This window comes from Rattus norvegicus, chromosome 4, assembly GCF_021556685.1.
Source record: "Rattus norvegicus strain SHRSP/BbbUtx chromosome 4, alternate assembly SHRSP_T2T, whole genome shotgun sequence".
Lineage (NCBI taxonomy): Eukaryota > Metazoa > Chordata > Mammalia > Rodentia > Muridae > Rattus > Rattus norvegicus.
Window position 1 is genome coordinate 11,989,851 of NC_141537.1, and position 5,612 is coordinate 11,995,462.

General features: G+C 45.4%; 1 long non-coding RNA gene across 1 annotated transcript; it reads left to right on the forward strand.

The window, feature by feature from the left end:
• The first annotated feature begins 1,070 nt into the window (after positions 1 to 1,070).
• Positions 1,071 to 4,732, forward strand: LOC147994683 (uncharacterized). Its single transcript, XR_015686299.1, has 3 exons — positions 1,071 to 1,161; positions 2,713 to 2,777; positions 3,263 to 4,732. It is a non-coding gene; the product is annotated as an uncharacterized LOC147994683 (long non-coding RNA).
• Positions 4,733 to 5,612: the final 880 nt, after the last annotated feature.

Genomic DNA, 5,612 nt, shown 5'->3' on the forward strand with positions numbered 1-5,612 from the left:
ACAGCTCAATTATAAGCGTTAGTGATCAATAATGACCACAAATGAATGGAATTTAGGATGCTTTTCTTAATTTTATAATTTCCTTTGCTTGTGAAGATGATACAAATTGCTGTAGGGCATTCTTGACGTTGTGGTAGGGAAGGGATAAAACAAACTTTTATGATTTTGTGTTTTCTCAGTGAACTAGAAATGCAATATGCATTCAGTGTCGAGATTGGTAGAGCATCTCAATTGCAACAAGGAACATTTCATAGAGTTGTTGGCAAATATTTGCTTCAAAAACCATCTGTAGGGGACCTTGGTCACGGCCTGGTAAAACACAAAACCATCAACATCCACTGTGCTCAAGTGAAGTTTAAAAAAAAAAGAAAGCATCAAATAACTTCAGAAGCCTTTATTATAAACTTTCTCCAAAGTGCCTGTTACTCTTCAAGAGGACGAAATTAAATAACCTACCACCAGCTGTAACATTAAAACTCAAAGAAAACCTAGGGATTTCTTCCTTCCAAGAGTTTCAAGTGGATGCTTCCTACTTCTTTAATAGTGATGCTTCTCACTTTTAAAGATGATAATAGAGCCAGGAAAAAAAATGTCCTAAACAGTTCTTCAAAAGCCAGGGAGTGAATCATGATGAACACAGTTCCCACTCTGCTGTGCTTAGAGGTAAAAACCTCCCTCCGTGCTATGGCTGCTCAGAGCGCAGTGTCCAGGGAAACCACAGCCGCGCTCTGGTGGATCAGCCCATCTGAACCACAAGGCAAAGGTACGGCAGGGGCGGGAGAGGTACGGCAGGGGCGGGAGAGGTACGGCAGGGGCGGGAGAGGTACGGCAGGGGCGGGAGAGGTACGGCAGGGGCGGGAGAGGTACGGCAGGGGCGGGAGAGGTACGGCAGGGGCGGGAGAGGTACGGCAGGGGCGGGAGAGGTACGGCAGGGGCGGGAGAGGTACGGCAGGGGCGGGAGAGGTACGGCAGGGGCGGGAGAGGTACGGCAGGGGCGGGAGAGGTACGGCAGGGGCGGGAGAGGTACGGCAGGGGCGGGAGAGGTACGGCAGGGGCGGGAGAGGTACGGCAGGGGCGGGAGAGGTACGGCAGGGGCGGGAGAGGTTCGGAAGCTCCCAGATGAGGACCGAGGAATGAAATGGTTGACAAGGGATGGACACGGTAAGGACAAGGGCTTCCAGAGTTGTCCTTGTCTGGATAAGATCTTCTGCCTGGGTTTTTAGGTCTGGAAAAGGCCACAGGCAGTTTTTTGTTTTGTTTTCCTATTTCTGGTTGTACTTTATAAGGTCTCTTACGAATGGAAATATTTAATTGGGGAAATAAATAAAATTTCCAAAATATTCCACCCTCACTCAGCAGATAATATTCTCCATGGGGCAACAGGCAGGGAGGAAGTAAGCAGCAGCCGAGTGTCTGTTAGAGCCACAGCAGTGTGGAAAACACCTTGATGGGTTTCATCCTTTTTTTTTTTCTTTCGGAGCTGGGGACCGAACCCAGGGCCTTGTGCTTGCTAGGCAAGCGCTCTACCACTGAGCTAAATCCCCTACCCCGGGTTTCATCCTTTAACCTCCGTTACATGTTTTAACTGCTACGGACACCACGAACAATATTATTCACAGATTAAAGATTAAAGTTGCAGGGGAATAGTTAACGTAGCCAAAATCTTGCATAGTGATTAATTCAAGATTCAAATTATAGCCTAAAATCAAAGCCTATATCCTTGTCGTTATTCTTTTGCCTCATGACGAAAGGCTTAGTAAGCTAAGCCACATGACGTGGAGAGCTGTGAAGTCAGTTTGAGGTGGACCGTGGGAAAGTGGGGTGCAGAGCAGAGTGTCTGAGAGCAGGGACGACCGAAGGACCGCATTACTCAGACCTGGGTGAGTTACCGGCACCCCAGGGCTAATCCACGTGTTAAACCGTAATAAGTTAAATCTTGCCGACTCCTGCTTGGACAAGTACAAAATAAATACTGTCTACAATTGGGTTTTTTTCCCTAGTGTAAATGCTATACAGGAATAAAATCTGAGAGTCTAGTTCAGCTCCCTAAATAAAAGAAAATAAGAAACAAACAGAATGCTTTGGGAATTGCTGGCATGATAAGAAGTAAAGTTTTCCCGTCTCTCTGGCTCTAACAGGCTCCCAATAGTCTTTTCCATTTTTTTCCTTTCTTTCCTTTTCTTTCCTTTTCTTTCTTTTCTTTTTTCTCTCTTTCTTTCTCTTTCTCCCCCCCTCTCTCTCTTTCTTTTCTTTTTTGGTCTCTAGAGACAAAGTTTCTCTGTGTAGCCCTGGATGTCCTGGAACTCACTCTGTAAACCAGGCTGGCCTTGAACTTGGAGGTCTACCTTCCTCTGCTTCCTGAGTGCTGGATTTGGTGTTTTCTTTTGCTTGAGAAAAAGTGTTCAGTGAAATTTGCCACTTTTGAGCCCTTTGGTTACAAACTGGTACAACCACTCTGGCGGTTCCTCAGAAAACTGGAAATAGTTCTACCTGAAGACCCAGCTATACTACTCCTGAGCATATACTCAAAAGATGCTCCACCATATCACAAGGACTTGTGCTCCACTATATTCATAGCAGCCTTATTTATAATAGCCAGAAGCTGGAAACAACCCAGATGTCCCTCAACAGAGGAACGGATACAGAAAATGTAGTACATTTACACAATGGAATATTACTTGGCTATTAAAAATGACATCACAAATTTTGCAGGTAAATGGCAGAACTAGAAAATATTATCCTGAGTGAGGTAAACCAGACTCAAAAGGACATAAATGGTATGTACTCACTGATAAAAAGTTCAGAATACCCATGATACAACTCACAGATCATATGAAGCTTAACAGGAAGGAAGGCCCAAGTGAGGATGCTTCAATATCACTTAGAAGTGGGAACAAAATAATCATGGGAGGCAGAGGGAGGAAGGAATCTGGGTGGGAGAGGAGAGGGGGAGGGGAAAAGGGGGCAGGATCAGGTATAGAGGGAGACAGGCGAGAAGACCAATGGGGCAGGAGAATGAATAGAAATACGCAGCAGTGTGGGGTGGGGAATGGGGTGAACCTCTAGAAAGTCCCAGTCACCAGGGATGGGGGATGTTCCCAGAACCCAGGGGGATGACATTGGCCAAAATGCCCAAAAGCAGGGAGATAGAACCTGAAGAGACCACCTTCAGTAGATAGACATGGCCCTTGGCTGAGGGGTGGTTATCTTGTGCATCCACCCATATTCAAAATTTTTAACCCAGACTTGTCCCTGTTTAAAGGAAACATAGGAGCAAAAATGGAGCAAAGACTGAAGGAAAGGCCCTCCAGAGACTGCCCTACCTAGGGATCCATCCCATCTGCAGACACCAGAGCCAGACACTATTGCTGATGTCAAGATGTGCTTGCAGTCAGGAGCCTGGCATGGCTGTCCTCTGAGAGGCTCCACCGGCACCTGACTGAGACAGATGCAGATACTCACAGCCAATCATTGGACCGAGCCTGGGGACCCCTGTGGAAGAGTTAGGGGAAGGACTGAAGGAGCTAAAGGGGATTGTAACCCCATAGGAAGAACAACCATATCAACTAACTGGACCCCTCAGATCTCCTAGGGACTAAGCCACCAACCAAAGAGTACACATGGGCTGTTCAGTGGCCCCTGCTACATATGTAGCAGAGGACTGCCTTGTTTGGCCTCAGTGGGAGGGGATATGTTTTGTCCTGTGGCGGCTTGATGCCCCAGAGAAGGGAGATGCTAGAGGGATGAGGTGGGTGGATGAGAACCCTCTTAGAGATGAAGGGTAGGGGTGAGGGGGCAGTGAAGGGAGGACCAGGAAGGAAGACAACATTTGAAATGTAAATAAATAAAAAGAGAAGTCTCACAGGCAGGGAATATGGCTGGGTTGGAAGAGTACTTGATAGAAATGATCTAGGACCTGGGTTTGATCATCAGCATTTTTTCACGATAAAATTTTCTTCTCTGTAACCAATGCCTTCTAAGTCTTCCCCAGAAGAGCACATTACCATTTAGAGGACAGATTATAGTTCAGTGGCTGCTTGCTCTCCGTGGCTCAAAATAAAACAGCAAGCAGGATGAGCATAGGACTGCCCATTTAGCATATAAAGGCCCTGGCTTTGATGCTAGCACTATGTAAAGGGATGTTGGGGTTGGGGATTTAGCTCAGTAGTAGAGCTCTTGCCTAGCAAGCACAAGGCCCTGGGTTCAGTCCTCAGGTCTGAAAAAAAAAAAAAAAAAAAAAAAAAAAGAAAAAAGAAAAAAATAAAAGCAAAGGAAAGAAAAGAAAAAATTAGAGAACTATGTATAGGGATGCTTTTAATAAGGCCCTCCCTGGATACATGCAGCCCAGGGATAGCCAGGAACCCACCACCAAGATGCCTGTTTCTTTACTAGAGGATGTACTCTGGGCCTGCAGCGGTCGGTGAGTGCACAGGACTGTTTTAGAGTTCGCTGGTGGCCACCTTACAGTGTGGAGCTAACGCTGTTGATGACACTAGAGCAGACAGAGCAAAGGATAGAGCCCACATCATTCATAACAGCAACAGCCCCGCATGGAGGCTTCATTATCTTGCAAACCCTGTGACAAGCTGCAAGGATCCTTGCCGTCTGAGTAGTTCAAGCTAGAACTTCAGTGATTTTTAAGCCAAATGTAACTACTTAAAGGAAGATAAATTCCTAAGACTCAACTGAAGGAAGATACATGTATCCAAATAAATATTATTTTAATATAACATCAGCCTTTTCTCTTGAAATGACTGACAACTTCATCCTTCACCAATGAGCTAATGCATGTATGAACACGGGTCTATTTCTGTGCTGTAAATTACAAAAGGCGCTCTAAAAAGGCAAGGCCCTGTTCTTAGTGCCCCCTTGATACGCTGTGGGTAGGAAAAACAAGTCTCTTTCAAAAGATTCAGTGTGATTAGTTAGATGTCAGAGAGAAACTTAGCCCAGCACATTACTAAATTAGGAAACACTTGAAATTCTCAAACAAGATCCATCCCTTCCAAGGAAGTCGATTTGCAGTGTGCCAGCCATTGCCAGTTTATTAGCACAACTCTTCTGTTGAATGAGTCCAAGTAGAATTAGATGTGAAGGAGATTCCCCGGCTGCTGGTGTTTCTGTACTGTTAATGTAAACACGTGCATCTATGGCAAGGATATTAAAGGGAATGAGGGCAGTCACATCACGTTTTAGATCTGCCTTCTATCCAGGAACCAGCACTAGGCTACTCAGAATACAGTCTCTTTCTTGTAGAAACTTGCCATTCATTGTTTATGGCTACGAGCAAACATTTTTTCCCTGTGATTCTGGTGCATTGTCATGTAAGGTTTCTCTGTGTGAAAGGTCACTTTGTTGTACTGTGAGCGTCTGGATCTCTCTGAAAACCCTAGCTCACCAAGTGAAGTCATTTACAGGAAGCCCAGTCCGTCTGCAGCTGTTCTAAGCTAAAGCCCATGACAGGTAGGGCAATGACATTCATTGAGACATCACTCCTTCTCAGGCCCTGGGTTAAGTATTCCCAGTGTTTTAATTTAGTTCAATCATAATTCATCCAGTCCATTTATTAGAGTTGTTCCTTGTGATATCTTCTGCTACAGTGTCCATTAGAT